Here is a 22,704-nt window from a genome sequence, read left to right as displayed (position 1 = left end):
TGGGGAATATAAAAAACAGTGAAAGGGAATAAAGGGGAAAGGTGAGAAAAAGAGTGAAAATATCAGTGAGGGAGACAAAATATGAGAGACTCCTAAGTCTGGGAAACGAACAAGGGGTAGTGGAAAGAGAGGTGGGCGGGGGTTGGGGTGACTGGGTGACAGGCACTGAGTGGGGGACACTTGATGGGATGAGCACTTGGGTGTTATGCTCTATGTTGGCAAGTTGAACTCCAATAAAAAAAAAAAATTAAAAAAGAACTACTTACAGTCTCAAAAAGTCACATGGCACTCAGCAATCACAATTTATTTATGTGTCTGGGCATCCTGAGTAGGACTGCTGATTAATACTGCTTACCATTCTGATTTGCTCCACCTTTTGACTCTGGTACACATTTCTCTTTGAGAATATCATCTGTCAGCAGCTTTAAGAAATCTGAAGCTGGCCAAGTGCTACACGTGTCTTGCACTTGAACCCTATCTATTCATCAATGATCAAACCAAAATAGAGCAACATCAGGAGGCTCTTCTTGATGTTCCTGACTGGAACTGACTTATCCTTCATTTGAATACTCCTTGCACTTAGTTTCTCTTTCTTTGAGTTGCTGAGTGCTTTATCATCTCCTTCACTTCCCTTCTTTAGTTCAGCATTAAAAAGGACCACTATCAAAAGAATTATACCCCTTCCTTGGTATCTGTTTTGTTATAGATCAGAGTTGGAGATGAAAAAATTTTCCCAATGAAAAATATTTTAATATTCTTAATTTAATTGTAGAGCTGTTTTTAGACCTGTGCATATTAAGCCAGAAAGGGAATCACAAAAGACAGGGATATAAATTTGCTTTTCAAAATGGAACGTAAATCAGTTTGTCAGTTTGGTGTGAAAGCCTTAAAGTTCAAAAGCGTGAACAAGACAAAAGTTATGTAAAGGAAGAAGTATACAAAGGATAAAATGAAAATAGAGAAATTGGGGAGGTTGTGATAATGATGGTGAAGGTGGTGGTGGTGGATAATAGGTCAGTCAGCGAAGAGGATAACTACATTCATGAAATGGTAAGTGTGCAATTAAGAGAAGGGCTCCTTATTCAAAATATATCAAAGTTGAATGTAGTATAAAACTTTATATTCTATGGTTATATATTGATGCTTCTAAAGGCAGTGGCCACTCAGAAAAGCAGATGTGAGAATGGAAATGTAAAACAGAATAATATATACAAATCTTAAGAGGAAAAATCAAAGTATGGGGAAATACAACTATTCATAGGACGTTCTCACAAACAATCTATTTAGTTCTAGTTCTTTGTTCTGTCAAAGTTATTTTTATAGGTCAGGACAAGGCAAGGTAGAGAAGCATGGAAACAAGATCATAGCTTCTCTTTAAAAAGTCAGAAAAATAGACTGTTTATTTTGACCCAAATCCTAAGAGATGCCATGCAATTAGCAGGACTTATCCCTCAGTAAGCAAAGATCGTCTCTGTGTTTGAAAGCCTAAAAAATGCAGCCATTATGATGGACAGGACTGCTGATTCATCCTTCCCCTAAAAATTCAGGGCACATCTGTGCTATTTTTGATATAAATTAGATTAATCAGATTCATTTATTCCAAGTAAACTCTTTTGAGGTCTTGTGAAGGAGCAGGTCTCTGGGGATCAGAAGGTCTTTAGTTCAAATCACAGCAGAGGGAGATCTGTTTTCTCTTAGAAAGTGAACAGTGTTCCTAGAAAAGTACAGAATTCTCTGTGTCCAGCATTGCAATGTATAGACTGATATTTGTGTATTTTCTACTATCAAGTATAATTTTAGTAAATGGTCCTGGAATTAACAACTATTACAAAGAACAGCAAAACACATAGCTAAAAACAAAATTCAAAACAAAACAAAATAGAAACAAAACTTCTTGACATAAATTAAAAGTATACAATATATGGAATTTGTTTAGGGGCCATCACCTGTTTTCACTTCCTACCTCTACCCCCATATACTTGTTAATGGTAAATTGTTTTGTATTTCTGAGATGTCTGTGTGAGAAGAATGTTTTTGTGCAGTTCACCACCTTGGCGCTTCCATACACACCATCTTGCCCCATCATCTTCAGTCCTCCATAAGTCCATTTCTGCCTTACTTCCTAATCAGGGAAGCCAGGAGACATGTTGAAATGCTCAGTGAGGGGATCCCTGGGTGGTGCAGCGGTTTAGCGCCTGCCTTTGGCCCAGGGCGCGATCCTGGAGACCCGGGATCGAATCCCACGTCGGGCTCCCGGTGCATGGAGCCTGCTTCTCCCTCTGCCTGTGTCTCTCTCTCTCTCTCTCTCTCTCTCTCTCTCTCTGTGTGACTATCATAAATAAATAAAAATTAAAAAAAAAAGAAATTCTCAGTGAGTATCTAGATACTAAACTTGGTGGTTACAGATTATACATAGCCATGCATACCTCTCTGCTCCAGCCCCCATCATTCTTCTGTGGGAACATATGATCAGTTCTTCCTTTCCCCACTTCAGAGGCTCTGGGCCATCACCTGATACCCTGAGATGCAATATCAGAAATCACTTGCTTTGTTTAGACATCCTGCTGATTTTGTTTTAGAAGTGTGGGGTACAGTCATCTCTGCTTCATTAAGTCAAAATGTTAAGAGAATCTGTGTCTGTCCTCCCAAAGCATATTCTGGTGCTGACAGATAATCAGGAGGGCCAAGCCCAAAAGTTATTTTGGAATGCAGGAGGCTGTTATGAGAGCAAAGTCTCTCATTCCATCAATACGATTGGTATTCATAGCATTTTTTAGAGACTGTTTTCATAGCCTTAAGAGTGAAGAGTATGTTTTCAAAGAAGTCAAAGGAAATAACAATATCTCAACACCCAGTATGTGCTCTCGGTCAGGTTACCATAGTCTTGGCATTACCAGGGCTACTTTAAACTGACACAAATAAATTATTGCCAAGAAATTTTTATGAAGAATAATTAGAATATCCTTCCATGTGCTTCTCATTGTCTTTCAGGGAAAATAGCTATTTCCAGTTGAACACACAAACCACCTGTCGAAACCTGATTTTTTACAGAAGGTTGATAAATACTAGAGCACAGATGCAGCAATGAATATTTTACCAACATATCCATATGTGAACTATTTTGGAACTATTCTTGTTTAGCGCTAAAAGTGTTTCACGTTGGAAAAGAGCATGCAATGAAACTGAGTCTCATGTTCTTGGTGAGAGGGGCATAGTATGATGAGCTATAGGGATAAGAAAGTGAGAGGTACTATATTATCTGCATGCCATTTGGGAGGGGGAAAAAGTGCCCATGGACTTTCATTTATCTTATTTATCTTTTCTTCAACTCTGTTCAGAAGGTCACAATTTTGGCTGTTACACACATGGCCCTATTCTTTAGTACAAGAGAAAAAAAGCAGAAAGTATAATGAACTGACAAAAAAAGCAAGGCAATAAATACTATAACAATTAAACTTAGAAAGTTGCTGGCCACTACTGCTTAGCATAGAGGGCAGTGGTGTTTCATAGGGCATGACGATATTGGTGACCAAAGAATTTAGCTTCGTGTCACCATGTCTTGAGCCACATTATTCCTTCTCCTGAAATGTATTCTCTTTCTACCATTGACGTACATGGACATACACTTCTCAGATCTCCTGTGAAGGAAGAGCTTGAGTTTCTCTCTGGATGTCCCCGTTTGGGATCCAGGACAATATTCACACCAAGGGCATGCTCTTTCCAGGCTACTCTCAGGCAGTAACTACTACTGTCCTATGAGGCTTCTCCATTAGCCTGACCAAGACTTTCTCAGGGTTTCCCTGCAACGTGAGGCTTTTCCTACTCAATCTTTTGACCTACCCTCTCTTTCTTAGGTTTATGATCTGCATCATTTTCTGAAGACCTTCTCTACCTACTCCTGCTACTTTCCCCCTCTAACTTTTACAGGCATTTTGCCCAATAAATCTCTCCCACACTTAATTTCCTCTTGGTAAAGTACTTGGACTAGCACACAGTCCAAAATTGATCCCCTTCACTCGTGAAAAATCAAGCCCAACCTCAACTGCCACTACCTTGATGAAGACTCCTCTAGTCCTAACTGGTTATAACACCTTATTCTTTTAATTCCCTCCAACAAGAAAACTCTATATTTATATTTTATAAGAGGGTTTTATAATACCTATCTTTTATCATAATTTACCCTCACTTTGTTTTTCTTTTTTTATTAAAGATTTTATTTATTTATTTATGTCAGAGAGAGAGCAAGCATGAGTTGGGGGGAGGGACAGAGAGGAAGAAGCAGACTTCCCACTGAGCTGGGAGCCCAATGCAGGGTGCAAACCCAGAACTCCAAGATCATGACCTGAGCCAAAGACAGACTCTTAACCAACTGAGCCACCCAGACGCCCCTCACTTTTTCTCTAATTGGAAGATAGACACTGTTATGCTACCTAAAAAAATATTTATTCCTCTGCATTGCTTATTACCACATAGTTACCACACTCCCTGGCATATAGGAGGCGTTCAACTCTTTGCTCAATTCAGTCAAATGAATTGTCGTCCTACTTTATAGGACACTTAAGAGCCATTAGAAAGTAACTTGCACGGCCTATTGGTTCTCTTCAATCCATGCCATTTTCAACAGACAAATTTTCCCCATTTATTATTTCTATGGTATACTCTTAATGGTCCAGCTTAATTGCTTATCAGTAAGGAATAGCAGATTCAGAATCCCATGTTGCAGTCTGATCTTTTTTTTTTTTTTTTTTTGCATTGTACGCGTTTGGTCATATGCTAGGTAATAAAAACACAAAGATGAAAAAGACATGGCCCCTGTCTTCAAACAGCTTAGAATATAGTAGGAAAGACCAATACTTGAAGGAATACAGTAATAAAAAATTTGAAGGCTTAATGGTATATGTCTGTATAAGACTCAATAGTTACATTAAAAAAAAGGGATGGTCACTTCTTCATGTGATATCAGGGAAGTTTTCATAGGTACGGTAATATTTTACAAGAGTCTTAGAAAATCTGTAGGAATTCACATTGTAGAAAACTGGTAAGCCCCTGGTAAATGCTGGGTCACGGCCTCTCCTGGTGACCTCTTGAGTAGCGTAGGAGTTGCTCCCCTCATTGCTAGTAGTTCTGAGTGATGACTCTCAGCTGATATTTCTGTTTACGATGGCCTTCAGTTAAAAGCAGACAAAAGAACAAAACCAAACTGCCTCGCCTAAGGTCAAGCTTCTTTCTAGGGGTGACTCCTTAACCAATGACTGATCCACATGGGGTTTAAAAGTTTAGACCTCCCACCCTTTACCCAGAACAACTCTGAAGGCCCATTCCAACTAAAGAACTATCTGTGGAGTTGGTTCTGTTGGAACTCAATTACAAACTAATTTCTCCTTCTGCCTAATTCTCCCCTACTTAGGTTTTAAAACCAAGAGCACCCCCTAATAAGAATCCTGCATCTCAAACTGTGGCAAGTACATTCAGTCCAGGCAGGGGCAAGCAATGCAAACAGAAATGTGGGTATAAATGCAGTCTTCAGCTGCAAATGGCCTCTCACCCTGCAAGCTTTATATATATGTAGTTTTTGCTGTGTTTGTTTTTAACTTTCTTACTGAAATAATAAACACAGATTCAGAAAAATGTTCTTTATCTGCATTTTTATATCTCCCTTTTTATGTTTTTCTCCCTATAGCAAGAGAAATTATAGGAAAGTTCTTCTGAATCATCTAATGTTTTGTATCATCCATATTGCTTTCATATTCTGTGAATATAAAATTTTAGTAAATAAAAGGGTTACAGACTTTTTCTTCAATTTTAGTAACATCCCAATATGTCATTACACCATCAGTTTTCATTCTCTCAATGATTCATTAAAAGGCAGATCACTGTAATACAAAGACTTATATTGAATTAGAGTTTCCTAGCTAGACATGCTCGTAGATGAATTAAGCTCATAACTTCAAAAAATTTCCCTCCTTGGAAAAATACTACAGTATGTTCACCTTTAGTGCATGCCTCGTCTCTTGTTTCAGTGAAAATACACGAGGAAGACCACACATCAAGTGGTGCGATGGTCCTAGTCCATTCCAGGTGAATGCTGACATGAAATTCCAGAGTAGAAGAGGCCCTTGGATCACAGCACAACATATTGTAACATACCATTTCTTAACCCATGTATGTTAAAAAACCTTACACTGACATCAGTATTTGAAGTTGTACCTATGGAACAGGAAGAGCAATTCCTTTAAAAACAAAGTAAAAATTGAACAAGCAATTTTACCAATAAGATGGCATGAGGCTAATTGTGGCTGATACAAGATAAATTGGACAATCAGCCAACTACTTTATTGGACTCTGTAAAGTCACAAAAATGTCCTTAAATAAGCATATATTAATGGTAGGTTACTTTTTAATTCTCATTTTTCTCTTTCCTCTTCCCCTCAACTACATATTTATTGATCTTTAAATCAACAACATCACTGAATTTTGTTCACTTCCTACAGTTAGGATTTGTTCTGTGAAATCAAACTGATTGCAAGCTCAGCCCTGGAGATGCATCCTGGAATTATCATTTAACATAATGTTAAAGAGATGTGGAAAAGAAAGATATGCATTTTGGGAGTGGTATGTACACAAGATGCAAATGAAGGAGATCCAGGCAAAGCAAAACAGGGTGATTCTAATTTAGTGCTCAAATTAGTTTTGCAGATAGCTAGACACTTGTCTCTCATTTTCAATCACTCCTCTGTTTGTAGAGCACTTTGATGGGCTGTCTTGATAGCAAAATTATAGGCAATTAAATTTAGAGGGCTAATTTTTCCAATGATTTCAACTTCAGAAAAAATAGGAGATAACTTAAATACATCTTAGGAAGTAAAATGGTATTGTTTCAAGGGATCAAAAGCTTTGTCTCTTAGAGAATCAAAGGGCCTAGCCTTTGGCATCAATCACATTTTTCATGAGAAACAGAACTTTTCAGTTCTTGAGGCTTCGTGACAGAGAAAATGATTCAACCTATCTGCTGTAAGGCTTGCTCCAAGATACAAAGATGGAGAGGTATTTGGCAGCAGCTGTTAACCCACCTGCAGAGAAAACTTCTGTCTCATTTCATCTGTTGAATTGTTCACAAGATCCAGACTAATGTTTGCTTGTTCACAATTAAAGATACCGCCTAGTCTTCAGAGATTGTTCAGAAGGACTGTCAGAGAGCCTTCAGGGCCTGAATATTAAGTCGTTCTCCCTGGTGAGATACTAGCTCACCACAAACCTGAAGCCAACCCAGGAACATTCATTTGGCTAACTGAGGCAAAGTAAAAAACTTGAGTTAAGAAAAACTTGGCAATCTTCCTACACCTGCCTTTGTAGTAACAGCCCTAAATGCTGTATTTATTTGCATTTCATCTTCTACGCACATTTATGGTAAACCATTACAGCAGCATTGAGATGTACATCTAAATCTAAATCGAAGCTTTCCCGGGTTTCATCTGTCCTCAGGAATGTGGATCATAATAGCTGCCTATGCTAAAATGTGTTGGATGGAGGTTCTTTTATCCTAAGAATCAATTGCATCTCCTTAGAATGCATGGCTGCCAATAATATATTCTGATTTCTCATACCAGAAAATAATGGAATTGAAATGACTAGAAGCAAAATGTATTAGAGACAAGCATACGTTTGAAAACTGAAATGTGGTGATATCAGCACAAATCAATGTCTGGATGGCCACAGTAGCCAATGCTAAGGCCACGATTATTTTGATTGTAAGGAAGAGGAAATCGGTTTTTAAGCATAAAGGAACTTATTTAAATGATCTTCTTAAACTGAAGATACTTTAGAAATCCCAGGTTGAGTTTTCTGGCTAATATGCTGGGTAGAATTATTGGGTATTTTGCTCTAAGAGACATAAAATCTTAATATTAGGTTTCTTGGTGATTTTAGTTGAAGTTGGATTTTTAAGGGTTTTTGAAGTACTTGACATTTAGTACCTGTTAGAGTTCTCTTTAAAAGAATTTAATTCTCCTGTGTCAGGATGATAAAGATTACATTGTTTGCTTGAGAGACAGTTGTTCAGCTTCTTGGGTAAATATAGTATAAGAACAAACTTTAGAATTGTACACATCCAGGTATGTTTGTAACTATTCAGGCCAGCCCGGGAAAGGTGTATTTTTATGATTTTGTGTTAAAGGCATGCATAAAAGGATGAATTATTGATGAAATAAAAACATGCAGTATTAGAATTGTAACATAAGAACAAACAAGGTAACGGAAATGCAACCAGTAATAGTCCTGAATTTAAGTACTCCATAAACATTCACATTCAAACAATACTGAGAAAGACTGAGTTAATAAAAATCATAATGAAATAAGGGTAAATATATGAATTGAATCATAGTATAATCACTGCACTGGTTCTCCATGATTTTAAGCTATGGAATGAGTATTGCTATTGGTCCATCATTAATAAAACATGGCAGGTGGGGAAAAATGGGTTATTTTGTCAGCTAGAGGATGTTAGAACCTCTTCTTTTTTAGTATTCTAACATCATATGATCTTGACTTATTGATTCCTTTGTTACATAATGCTATTTGAGAATGTGTCAGTCTTGACAAATGATTAATATATAGAAAATATTAATAACAGGGTTCAAAGAGTCGGTTCTCTTTTTTTATTTGTCCTACGCACCTGGACAGGACATTTTACAGTTTTGTACCTTGGCTTCCGTATCTATGGTAAGTTACAGTTGGCTTTAGCTGATTGCTAGGGTTCTTTCCAATTCTAAAAATTTATCACACAATAAATGCACATTATCTTTTCAAGGAGTTCACAAATATGACATGCTGATGAAGTAATAATTTACAAAATAATATACATTGACACATTCTTTTTTTTTTTTTTACAAAATGGAAGGTATATAGTATGCATCCTATAGAATAGAATTAGCCACAGTTGTAAAATGATTATGTGCATGCCAACGTAGAAGTTCTTTAAATTTCCCAAACCATTGCTTTAGGAAGGTTGAGACAGGAGAAAAAGGATGGAAACTGGGGAAGGGGAATTTTGCCAGCCTGTTAATAAACAGGTGAGAACCACATGAGTTCAATCCCAGCCCTGTCTGCTTGCTGGCCTTGTGGCCTTGGGAAAGCTGTATAATCTGTCTGTACTTCAATTTCCTCATATGTTTGATGGGCCAATAATGGTCCATATTTATACTGAGCTGACATGCAGAATAAGAAACCTTACAAATGAAATACATTTAAAACACCACTTGTCACATAAATAGGCATTCAATTAATATTATTTAGAATCTATTTTCATTTCTGCTCACTCATGCATCTCTAATAGCAACTCAATAACATAATTTTTTACTACCTATGTAATAATATAGATGAAGAAACTGAGTCAGAAATCCTAAGTAGCTTACCCAAAGGTCACACAGATTGTTAAATTGCAGAGCAAAGATTTAAATCTAGTTTTTTTGTTTTTTTGTTTTTTTGGCTCAGATTGCTTCCTACATCAAGGGAACATGCCACCCTTTGCCCTCTGAACCATCCAGAATTATTCACTAGTAATGATACTAGCAATTGTTTATGCCTGCAGACTATCATTGAAGAATTGTAAATTTTAATCTTTGTAAGAGACATTAAAATTAATCTCTGTACTTTATTTGCACACAAAGAGACTGTGCTCCAGAAAGGTGAAGACACAAGCACTGTGGCCTTGATGGTAGTTCTAGTCAAGGCTGGAACCAGGTGTCTTCACTTCCTGTTCATTGCTTTTGTCTCTTATCATTTTATAGTCTTCTCTATACATACAGACTACTATTCTGGACATTTCCATTTTCATCCAAAATCAAAGATAAATTTGTTTAGGATACTTCAGGTACAATGATGCAATGATCCAGTAATTCTTTTTCCCAAGTCAGACTCTTAAATGATTATATATTCTCATTTCTCATGCTTGAACACTTGTGTCTCATTTTGATCTCTGTATTTATTTGTTATCAATAGACTTAATTTTTAGAGAAGTTTTAGATTCACAGCAAAACTAAGTGGAAAGTAGAGTTTTCCCATAAACCCCCTACCCTAACACATATATAGGCTCTCCACTATCAATATCCCATACAAAGTGGTACATTTGCTGTTATCTGTGAACCTACATGACACATCATTACCACCCAAAGTCCATAGTTGATATTAGGGTTTATTGTTGTGTTTGTACATTTGTGGGGGTCTTGACAAATGTATACTGACAAGTACCCACCATTATAGTATCATACAGAATAATTTCACTGATCTAAAAATATTCTGTTCTCAACCTACTCATCCCTCCTTTCATCCCCCAAGCCCTAGTTTGTGTTTATTATACCATCCATTTGCCCTTTGCTTTGCCCAAGGATAAACAATTCTGATTTGGCTTATAAGGCATACTTCAACTCATCTTAGCATCTGCAGCTGCTTCTTATCTGCTGAAGAGCAATTGCTTGGCTTGTTCAGAACGATACCATATTTGGCGTGGTATGACCCTAGTTAGGATACTTCAGAATTATTTTTATAGAAGTTATGCATTCATATATGCTAATAAATTGATCAATATATATTTATTGAATGAGTACATGCTGTAGTTAATATATTGATAGATAGCTACAGTTTCCATTTTGAAGGTAGTCTCAGAATAGGAAAGGGTGGTCATGAGGGAGGCAGAATAATAACCTTCTGAAGATGTCCACATCTTCTGGAACCTGGGAATGTCTTTCCTCCCATGGCAAAAGATACTTTGCAATTATTATGAAGAGTATATACCCTGAGTTACGTAGACGATACTGGTTATCCAGGTGGGCTCCATTTAATCACAGTGGTCCTTAAAAGCAGAGAACCTTTCCAAGCTGTGGTCAAAGAGAGACACAGCTAAGAAAAAATGGTCAGAGAGATGCAGTGTGGCTAGCTTCAGATATGGGGGAAGGGAGATGCAAACCAAAGAGTGTCGTCAGCCTCTAGATGCTGGAAATGAATTTTCCTTTAGAGCTACCAGAAATGAATACAGCCTTCTTGACACCTTGATTTTAGCTTAGTGACCAACATTGGCCTTCTCACTTATAGAAATATAAGATAGTAAGTTTGTGTTATCTTAAGCTGGTAAGTTTGTGGCAAATTTGGTATTGCCACAGTAGGACACTACGAATCAGAAAATATTATGCTTTGAATTTGAAATGCAATGACTGTGTTCATTTACATTCCCACAAATTCTCTACTATCGTTGACACATTCCTCATTTCCTCCTGGTAAGAACTGAGATATGAGACAGTCATATTATGTCCACATATGTCCACATTTTTACCATAGTACTTTAATTAGCAAAATATGCAAAATAATGAACTGAGTTCCGCAATTCATAAAGGGGAACCCATTTATAAATAACTATCATCATCCCAAAGTAGGGATGGCCTTCGCCTTGCCAATGGGTTATTTTAATTTTCGAGAGGTCATCCTCTTTTTCAGAGCTCCACTTAAGGATACTCTTTCTAATTCATGAAGAAGTCTCTGCCACCTATGAGTTATCTTTGGCTATGAGTTTTATTCTCTGCACTCTTCATGAATTAAATGGAAGAGAAAAGAGAAATAAGGTTTTCATTTTCTTTAAACAAAGTTACCTTTTTTTTCTCTAAGTGTGTTATCATCTTCATCCTTCTGTTTTCCTCTCTCTAGTTTTTACTCTTCTGTCCAGAGAGTCATTCATTGCTTCTCTGAGATTTGATTGGCTATCATTCTTCCAAATCTTTCTTCTTTCCCATCCTTTATAAACTTAAATCACTGTAGGTGACTGGCTACTTACAGGCTTACTTGTTATATAACAGCTCAATTGTACCAATGCTCTAAAAGAGTTGGAAAACGAGGTGTGTTCTGGGTCATCCCCTGATAAGGAAAGCAATGTCTTGAAATGTGTCCTTTCATAAATTCATATTTTAAAGTCCTAACCCCAGGGACTCAGAACATGGCTGTATTTGGCAATGCAGTTATTGCAGATGTAATAAGTAAAGATGAGGTCATAGTGGAGTAAGGTGGGCCCCTAATTTGAGATGATGTATCCTTATGAAAAGGAGAAATTTGGACACAGACGTGCACACAGGGAGAATACCATGTGAATGTTGGAGTTATGCTACTGTAAACAACAGAATCCAACTTGGAATAGATCCTTCCCTCATGCCTTCAGAGAGAGCGAGGCCTTGTTGACACCTTGATCTTGGTCTTCTACCCTCTATAACGGTGAGACATAAATTTCTGTCATTTAGACCACGTAGTTTATGGTATTTTATTATGGCAGCCCTAGGAAAATAACACAGAAGGTCCTATAAACCCCCCATTCATTCATGAGCCCTCTATTACAGGGGTAATGACTGCTGCCCTTCAAACTCTGGGACATCTAGAAGGAAAAGAAATTCATGTTGTAGGTAACCTGTTAGCCCCATAGTCTCTGCCTCTTAGTTGAACACATGCGATTGTTTTTAAAATTATTAAAGTATAGTTGACCCACGATTTTACACTACTTGCAGGTGTACAACATAGTGATTCTGTAAGTCTATACCTTATGGCAGGCTCACCACAAGTGTAGCTACTATCTGTCACCATGCAAGGTTGTTACAATACCATTGATTCTATCCCCTATCTGTACCTTTCATCCCCATGACTTACTCCATAACCGCAAGCCTGTACCTCTCATTCCCACTGCACCTTTTTTAAACCTCAAATAAAGTTCGCTTGCAGATCAGTGTGATCAAAATATTATCAAATAGTTTCATACATCTTTTTAACTATGTGTACCCATACTGTGAATTAACACTTATACCCTGAAATTTTCCCAAACTAAGAAAATAATCTTTAACAAATTCTTTAGTCTTATTTCTCTGACTTCTGGGCATTTGATGGCAATTTAAAGTATTATGAAACATTCCTAAATATCTTATAGCAGCCTGCAAATTTTGACTTCCCACTATTTAATCATAAAGTAAACTTTCTCATAGACTTTAGTGAATGTTATATTAATATAGTAGTATGTATGCACAGTCACATTGTTTCGTGAATTTAGATTGCTGAGATGAAAGAACTACAAATTGCTAAATAAAGTTTATTTAATACTTTCATACAATATAGCACTTAAATTAGGGCATCTGGAAGGTGGTCTTAACCCATATGCGTTTTTCTGAAATATCACTAAGAGCAGCCAAAAATTATAGCCTCTAGGAAACCATAAAGTTTGCAGTGCTTTCATTTTTGACCAGTTTCCAGTAAATGGTTTAAATACATGCTTCTGTTGAATTTTAAATAATTTTAAATAATTGTTTAATTTAGAACATTTAGCATGGATTCCCCAAGACCCTCTTCCTGGAGCCCCACAGCCTCTCTAAAGGATGACAGTACATGAGATTGTCACAAAATTCTTAATACCTCACTCTGTTTGACTTACTTATATGCAATAACTAAGTAGCTAGTCCCACCATTAAATAGTATTATGTGGGAACAAATTTTATCTGCAGCTCCTCTGAAATAATTACATCAAGCAAAAAATAGTCCAACACTATGACTGTTCATAAAAGTAAAGGGAAAGTGGTCAATTTTATGTCCCCCACATCAAGCCCCGTAACCTATTTTCAATGTAGTTCTACATTATATATAACCATACCAAAATAGCCTGAAGATGACCTTTTACAAGAAAGTGTTAAGGAGTATGAAGGGAGCAGGAGGGCACATACCCTGTGTCGTGTCTCTAATTGTCATCAAGACCCTTTATTCTCTTCTCTCCTTTTTGGATCTCAGCCAATTTGTAATTGTTCTTTTATGTTACAGCTTTATGTGTCTGTCCTATTGTTTATTTTCTCTTCCGTTCCTTTATGCCCCTATTTTAATTAGCGCTGTTTTGGTGTTGTATCTAATAAGGGCTTTCATTTACACATGTTTTAGATATTATAAATATAAGATCTAAAATTTCTAATGCCCCCAAATCATGATATTTCATGATTTTATTTTTATTTTTTCTAAATCACACACAATTCAGCTCTGAGACCTTACTTACCAGTGTCACCAAGAACATCAGACATTTTGGGGGGCACCTGGGTGGCTCAGTCATTTAAATGTCTAACTCTTGGTTTCAGCTCAGGCCATGATTTCAGAGTCATGAGATTGAGCCCTCCTCACTCTTGCTGGCTCTTGCTCTCTCTCTAAAATAAACAAATAAAATCTTAAAAAAAAAGAACATCACTTTTTGGTGGAGGTCTTTCCCTGAAGACAAAAACTGTGGTCACTAGCCTTATTCTTGGCTAAAATGCTTCTTTTCTAGGGCTAGATTCAAATATCCTATACCTGAGCCTAGTGGGTTCTTCTGGCTGTTTCCACACACTTCCACATACTCCTCTCCACCATAAGGACCATTGCTTTTTTGGTTCCCAAAGTATAGTTCAAGCACAACTCTGCATCTCCAAATCCTATATCTTTTTTCCTATGTGTGTTCTGTACCTGCTCCTGAATCCTCATAATTTAGAGAATTTGAAAACAAAATAATACAAACATGAATAGCATATTCTAAACAGCATTTATAAATTGCATTCCATGGAAAACTACTTCTTCCCTTTATAGGTGTTATGCTTAAAAATGTTTATGAAATAAGTGCAGGAGACATTGAATTAAATTAATGTAAAGCAATTTTTTGATGGTAGCATTTCTTCTACCTTTTGGTATGGTAATATTACATTTGAAATCTCCAGGAGGAAAAAATAGTGATCATTTCCTGAAATTTCATGACTGCCAAATCCTTTTTATAAAATCAAACTTAAGTAGTATTACACAGAATCATCTTTGGGACTCCCTAAAATAGGATGATTGCATAATTTTGATATATAAGAATAATTGCACCTTTTTAAGGAACACATATGGTCTGTTACCTTGTTATTCAAAATCTGGTCTGAGGACCAGAACTGAGCAAGTCTCAAGGTAACTCCTATGCCTGTTAAACCCGAGGCATTCTTCTATAAACCCAGACTATTATTTACTGATGATATTTTAATTTGTGGGCAGTAAAAGTGTTTCCTTGGGGTACACCTGCTGAACCTATTTATCTAAGACGCTTTATTCTGAGGAGAGAAATGTTGATATACTTTCCCTCCTTATTTCTCATCTTCAGTAGAACTCACCCCAATGCATTCACTCACTTACTCACTCAGAGACTAACACACACACACTCATTTGGGGCTAGAAAGAAGTGAAAAATGGATCCAAGCTGGATTTCTTCCTTTTGGAGATGGGAAGGAAACGTGAGCCATGAGAACATCACAGAAGGCTGAGTTGGGGAACACATTTATGAAGTAAGTGACATAATTTCTGGATTTTAGTAGACTAGATAACTGATATTTTTTTAAACATAGATGATTGGTAGATGCATATGGTATGTTTTAATAACCAAGGTATTGCCAGTGATAGACGGTTGGCCAGACACCAACAAACCAAAATGATATCAGGAGGGCTGACCCAAATAAAAGAAACCAGAAATTATCATTTACGCATTTATACATTCATTTAAAATTATAGAACATCAGCCAGTGGAGTTTCACAGCTGTTTATATCACACTGGGAGAATGGCCAGTTGGCTAGTCATTTAGTCCATTGACAAGAAAAACCTTCATTATCTGTACTTTAAAATGATACCTGATGAGCCATAAACAGATATGTACTTGCAGCATGATTTGCCAACAGCATATCCAAATGAATGCAACACTTTAATTAAGTGTGGCATAAAAGCTGTTTTTTAAAAGTGACAGTCACCTTTAAAACTTGCTAACAAGGGGCACCTGGGTGGCTCAGCCGGTTAAGTGTCTGCTTTCGGCTCAGGTCATGATCCTGCAGTCTTGGGAACGAACCCCACATGGACTCCCTGCTCAGCAGGGAGCCTGCTTCTCCTTCTCCCCACTGCTTGTGCTCCCTCTCTTGCTATCTCCCTCTCTCTCAAATAAAATCTTTTAAAAAAATTGTTAACAATTTCCTGTTTCTGTGTTGAATAGTTCTGCAGTGCAGTATCTTATATGCCCCAATTTTTCTCTCTAGGCTGAGTGGACACTTGTGTAAATGATTTCTGGTGACAAACAGTTAAATATATAATTTCTGCATATGGTATTTACTAGTTGGTATTAAAATCTAATAGAGAAAAGGAGCTCCTGGTGACTCAGTTGTTAAGCATCTGACTCTTGATTTCGGCTCCAGTCTTGATCTCAGGGTCATGAGACTGAGTTCTATGTTGGGCTTGACTCAGCGTGAAGTCTGCTTGCCCCTCTCCCTCTGCTTCCCACCACCAACTCAGACACTCTCTCTCAAATAAATAAATAAATAAATAAATAAATAAATAAATAAATAAATACATGAATACATAAATTCTTAAATATCTGATAGGAAAGAGCAGGACCATATTCAATAAAATTTGACTCACCAAAAGTCCAAAGCTAAAATATTGGTTGCTAAACTGACTGTAGCCAGAGTTTTTGAAATATATTCAATTATACGATTCTGTAATTCAACTCCTCTGCTAGCTGACTCTTTTCCACAGAATGGAAATAATAGTTATCATAGGAGCCCAGTGGCTAAAAGGATTTCTGTTTGGCATAAAGGCTGTTTGAGGGTGAGATATCTTTGTCAGCTTCTCCTCACTTTCTTTCTGCTGCAGGACATGAGCAATAAGGGCTGTGAACCATCCTATTTTGCTGCCCTCTAAACAGGGAACTGATATTGTCACTCAACCGTGAGAGAAGCAAGAAAAGAGAGAGGAACACTTACCAGTATTGCTATCTGATACTTTCTTTATCTGGAGGTTTGCCTCTAGGGATGTCAAATAAGTCAACTTCTTACTGGTTGATTTTTGAATGAGCCACTGACTTCTCCTTTCTCTAAGTGTTTTAGTCAGAATTGATTCAGAGGGACAGAAGGAGCTTTTGAAATGTGAAATCTAAATAATGCTGCTCTTCAGATGATTATTATATGCATAAGTATGTGCATTTGTATTTAAGGGGTATGTTAGGTCAGTGACAAGGGGTGAAAACAAGAATATAATCTGATAGCAGCTCAGAAAATATTTAATGTCACTTTACTTATTATTCCTCACCTTCTATTTCCCGTAAGAAAAATGAAAATTATGGCATTCACACCAGTCCTAATGAGGCCTAAGGGCAAGACAAACATGTATTTTCTGAGACCTTTGAAATACAATACATGAGCTGACAGCCTTCTCTCAAAAAAAAAATTCCTGCTTGGAAGTTGAAAATTCAGTAAGCAGTGCATTTTGACTTTTTGAAATGGTGAGTTATAAAAATCAAGACTCTTTACCAAACTTTTCAAACACGTTGGACAGCTTCCCAGTGTATGCTCCCTGTTGGAAGAACAGGGGAGGCTAGTTGTACCTATGTACTCTCCATTCCCTCTGACCTGGCGACGTCTGCTCTTGCAATGCTGGAATGGCATTTTCTGGGTCATCTAATGTGCCCCTTCAAATTTGCTGAAATGTCAGCTCTTTGTTGAGGCTTCTCCAATGCAATCTTGCTTCCCTAGCCACCTTGTTGGGGAAACAGCTGGGCAATGTTGGCTTTATCCAAATGTGTCAAATTGAATATTGAATCAACAAGGTCTGTGAGTGTTTATTATTGAATTCCAGCAGATCTCACAGGATCTGATTGTGTAGCCAGGTTAGGGATACTTCACCCTCTTTACCTAGATTGAGGATGGAGAATTTTATGTCACTGCGTAATATGAACCAGAAGATTGTTGTGCACACCAGAACAAATCGTAGCCCCCTTGATATAGACAGTTTATTTTTTCCTGATGAAATGTACTACATATTCTGGGATTGCTCTACCTTTCTCCCTCCCAGTGGGGAGGAGAATGTCTAGCAGCATCATAAAACTCCTGCATAGGAAAAACAGAGCCTCTTTCTGGTGCATGATTGTCATTGTTTGCTTGCTCTGCTCTGAAAATATCTTCAATGTGGCAGAACTTTCTTATTCATATCAAACCATGAAGGAAGTTAGTGAAAAGTTCTTTGACTGAACAAATTATAGCAAATGTGCAAAAAAAAAAAAAATCAGGCTTCATTACCCTGTTGTTCTATCAGAAACAAATATAGTTTTTATTAAAAAGTTTCTTGAGAGCTTATCCTGTTCCTAAGATTTTTTTTTTTTAAATCAGTTGCTGCAATTCCCCCTGAATGTTGCTGGAAAAAAGTGGAGAAGATGAATCAGTGTATAAGGATACCCTCTCTTCCTTCCTTCCTTCCTTCCTTCCTTCCTTCCTTCCTTCCTTCCTTCCTTCCTTCCTTCTTTCCTTCCTTCCTTTTCTTTCTTCCTTTCTTGCTTCCTTCCTTTTATTCCTTCCTTCTTTCCTGTCTTCCTTCCTTCCCTCCTTGCTTCCTTCCTTTCTCTTCTTTCTTGGTTATGGATGCTCAGAAAATTCTTTATTTTTTATATATCTTCAAAGTCCAGTAATTCTACTAAGACATATACTGGTGCTCATCATTCTACATTAAATATTCTTCTCTGAGGCATAATATGCTTTTTCAATTTGCAAATTGACTCTTTTACTTCTAGAAAATATCATGACCTGAGCCAAAATCAAGAGTCAGACACTTAACCTGCTGAGCCACCCAATTGCCCAACCTCCTCTTTCTTAAGAGAGGCTTATGTGAGATCTTTTCCAGAATCACTAAAATAGAAGATTACCTTACTTTACACAGAACCATATTTTTGCTTTTCATCTGCTTTATCAGGGAGCCAAAGAGCTTTGGAAGTGATTTGCAGTATGCTTTTGGCAAATGATAAAACCTCTTGTCTCTCTTTTCTTTTCTTTTTTTAAGATTTTATTTATTTATTCGTAAGAGACACACAGAGGGGGGCGGGGGCAGAGACACAGGCAGAGGGAGAAGCAGGCTTCATGCTGGGACCCTGATGTGGGACTCGATCCCCGGTCTCCAGGATCACACCTGGGCTGAAGGCGGTGCTAAACTGCTGAGCCACCCGGGCTGCCCTCTTGTTTCTCTTTTCTCTCTTTTGCTCTATCATAGTGACAAACATTTTGACACCATTCTGCAAATTGTGAGAAATAAGCAGAAAGAAAAAACAGAGACACTGTGTGACACTGTCAGAAATCCCTGGACACTTCAAATTTTTGCTCGGCATGAAGGAATGTGTATTTATCTAATTTCACACTTGGATAGTAATCATTAATCCAGAATGAAAATGGACATTTTGCTTCTCAGGACTCCTCCTCCCTTTTAAAGTAGCTTAGTTTTTTATCACTTAAACAAAGAAAGACTATTTGGAAATTGTTTCTTGTACATCCTACTTATCCACAAGCACCATAATTAGCCCACATGAAATATGAAGCTATTTGCCTAGCTGACAAATGAAACTGCCTTTCATCACCTTATTTGACCTTGCTTCCATTGCTATTGATTTTCTACCACCTCTGGCATTTTTGTTTCTTGTGGATGTAGCTACTATGCTATTTCAGGTCTTCTAGATTTATAATTCAAAATATCAAGGTAAACAGCTTTGGTGTTTCCTTTACTTGGTGAGAATATGCATAGCCAGATGGTATGCAATATAGGCTAAGAACTACCCTTTTCTGAGTGCTTATGTTTCTGACATTATCACATTTAACCCTATCCCTATCCTTAAATTAATTTCTATTTCTCAAATGAAAAGAATGATGTTTGCATCATTTCCCCCTAAATTCTGATTTGAAAAGTGTATACAGATTCAAACCTAGTTCAGCCACACATACTGTCTTTGCAATCAGTTAGATTCTATTTAAGAATGGTCTGTGGGCCCAATGTGGCTCATTTACCTAAGTCCTAAAGGGGCCATTTGGTGTTTCTTTTTTTTTTTTTTTAATTTTTTATTAATGATAGTCACAGAGAGAGAGAGAGAGGCAGAGACATAGGCAGAGGGAGAAGCAGGCTCCATGCACCAGGAGCCCAATGTGGGATTCAATCCCGGGTCTCCAGGATCGCGCCCTGGGCCAAAGGCAGGCGCCAAACCGCTGCGCCACCCAGGGATCCCCACCATTTGGTGTTTCTTATCACATGCCCCCCTGCCACCACTTCGATACCTGTAGTCAGGCTCCTTCATTACTTGTTTCCATTTCCCCTATTTTAAAATGTTTCTCAATCCTAAAACCCACAAGAGGATCTTTTTATTTAGATTTTCATTGTTCACTTCTCCTGAGACTCATCTATCAACTTAAACAGTGACACACAAATTTTACTTTGTGATACTATTTAGGTGGCCTATATCTGCTCTTTCTTTTTTTCCTATGGCCCTTATTCTTCATATGTATTTTAGCTGCTGCTATACTTACAAGACTTTTCCTACCATATATTAAAGTCTTTGAGACCAGGGATTTAACCTTATATCTTGAACAGAGGAGTAGTCAATTAATCTTTGTTTAACATGAGACCAAAAGCTGGCAAAAGAGATCAGCAAAGTGAGTATAGAGTCAATCCATGACCCATTTTTCTGAATTGAGCACCTGTCTATACTTACTTTCTAAAGTAATATCTGCTATGTGTTTTGGAGGGGAAAGATAAATGAATCTATCACAGTTTTCAATGAGATTCAAGACTACGTGGGCAGTCAAATTCACATCACCTACTTCTCCATGAGTCCTTGTGATCTGCATTAAACTTCTGTTTAATATGCTGGCACCTGTTGTTTTCCTCTTTGCAAACAATAAGTCATTTCTCTTTTTCTTTCTACTTCCAACTCTTCATCCAGACCTTTTATAGTCACTTAGAGGAAGTGAGAATAACTTCACATACTAAGTTTCGTGTTGGACGTAAATACATTTTGATCAAATGTCCCTGCCACTGAAATGCCAAGGAAACTTTTGGGTGCCTTTGAACGTTCAGGGTCAGGCAATTGCAAGGACTGACTCACTTCCTGAGGGTGGTAGCACTGCATTCCAGCTGTACTAGTGACATATTCAGCTGAGGGCAGAAGTTCCTTTCGTCTCCTAAACAATCTGCCCAGAAAGTCATCCTTTTAAGCTTTGATGTAAAATGAATTCACAGGTCACCTTCAAATATATGCAGTTAAGTGAATCTCTACCCCAACCACCATCATAAACCTCAACTGATAAATTTGTTAGATGCCATCTTAGTGATTAAATAAAACCTATGTTTGTTCATACTACAGCACCTATGTGACCTGCTTTTCCTCACAATTCATTGCTGATAACTAATACAAAAGAGTTTTTTCTAATAAAGGAAAAAAGAAAGTCTTTCCTGCGCTTAAGACTGGAACTATAAATGTATTTGTGCACTATTTAAGAGAAATCAACTAATTCATTTCAACAACCATTTATTGAAAACCTAATATAAGTTACACACTGCACTGGGATCTGGGGTCACCAATTCCCTGGCTTGAAGGAATTCACTGTATAATTGCAAAAGCGATGGCTTCAACATTAAAGCTCTCACACTTAAAGTCTTCTCACACTTTTTGCATGCCACGTTCATCTCCACTGTCCTGTGTATTATATTGTTCCTCTGGAAAGCTCCAGACTATCCCCATTCCCTCCCCCTCTTAAACCTCTAGAATTTATTAATTCACTCAATACATATTTATTAATCTAGCAACTAACCACAGGAAATAGAAACCTAGACAAAACAAGCATGGCTTTCCCTCTAAAAGAACTTTGGTTCTAGTGGGTGGAAACCTGTAATGAACTCACAAATTAATACAATTTCAGATAGTGCTATGAAAAAAAAATGCTTAAGATAAAATAGATGGTAAGTGAATTGAGCAAAATTTAAAATGAAAGAACTTTCCTAGAAAGGTCACATTTGGGTTAAAACCTTGGCATTGGGAAGGGGCTGGCCATATGGAGATCTGGGATGAGAACTTTCTAGCCAGAAAGAACTTTGAGCATGAAGGCCTGAGTCAGGAACCAAGTTTAATTACCCAAGGGACAGAAAGATGGCCAGTGAAACTTAAAATATTAGGAAGTCATTCAGTAGAATGGAAAGCAGTAGAAGAAAAATTCTGAGAGGTAAGCAAGAGTAGTAGATCATGTAGGAACTTCTAAGCCATGGTAAGGATTGTGACTTACAGGTGTCCTGGAATACTACTGGAATGCTCGTAAGTGGTGGAAGGGTGGGAAATGTTATATGTTTTAAAACTATTACACTGGCTACTCTGTGAAGAATGGTTTCTAAAGAGTGAAGAGTAAGAAACAGTGGTGCCTGTTAGAAGGTTATTGTGAGAATTTGAGGGAATAGTGGTGTTTACTTAAACAAGTGGGATCTGGGCAGTCCAGGTGGCTCAGCAATTTAGTACCGCCTTCAGCCTAGGGTGTGATCCTGGAGACCCGGGATTGAGTCCCACGTCAGGTTCCCTGCATGGAGCCTGCTTCTCCCTCTGCCTGTGTCTCTGCCTCTCTCTCTCTCTCTCTTTCTCTCTCTCTCTCTCTCTCTCTCTCCTCTCTGTGTATTCTCATGAATGGATAAATAAAATCTTAAAAAAAAAAGTGGGATCATGGTGGAGATGGGGAGAAGACCTAGTTGTCTTGTATACTGCATGAACCCTTCCCTTATTGCTTAAACAACACTTTCTTTTCTGAACTCCCATAAACATTTCACTTATGTAAGACAATTTCATAATTTAATAACTACAATAAAGAGTCCTGATTATATAT

General features: G+C 37.5%; 2 long non-coding RNA genes across 3 annotated transcripts in view; one reads left to right on the top strand and one right to left on the bottom strand.

Annotated features, from left to right (window-relative positions):
* Positions 1 to 333: 333 nt before the first annotated feature.
* Positions 334 to 11,993, bottom strand: LOC140625174 (uncharacterized). Of its 2 annotated transcripts, XR_012024551.1 has the most exons (3): positions 11,637 to 11,993; positions 2,071 to 2,329; positions 334 to 1,714 (listed from the first exon to the last, which is right to left on the bottom strand). It is a non-coding gene; the product is annotated as an uncharacterized lncRNA (long non-coding RNA). The 2 variants fall into 2 exon arrangements; XR_012024553.1 differs by lacking the exon at positions 334 to 1,714 and having other exon boundaries at positions 1,880 to 2,329.
* Positions 11,994 to 12,073: 80 nt separating this feature from the next.
* LOC140624698 (uncharacterized) overlaps positions 12,074 to 22,704 on the top strand; it is a 37,376-nt gene continuing 26,745 nt past the window's right edge. The window contains exons 1-2 of the long non-coding RNA XR_012024155.1: positions 12,074 to 12,249; positions 15,230 to 15,338. This is a non-coding gene — a long non-coding RNA (uncharacterized lncRNA). The remainder of the gene's footprint in view (positions 12,250 to 15,229; positions 15,339 to 22,704) is intronic.

The sequence above is a fragment of the Canis lupus genome, chromosome 35, assembly GCF_048164855.1.
Source record: "Canis lupus baileyi chromosome 35, mCanLup2.hap1, whole genome shotgun sequence".
Classification (NCBI taxonomy): Eukaryota; Metazoa; Chordata; class Mammalia; order Carnivora; family Canidae; genus Canis; species Canis lupus.
This window is presented reverse-complemented; position numbering and strand designations above follow the sequence as displayed.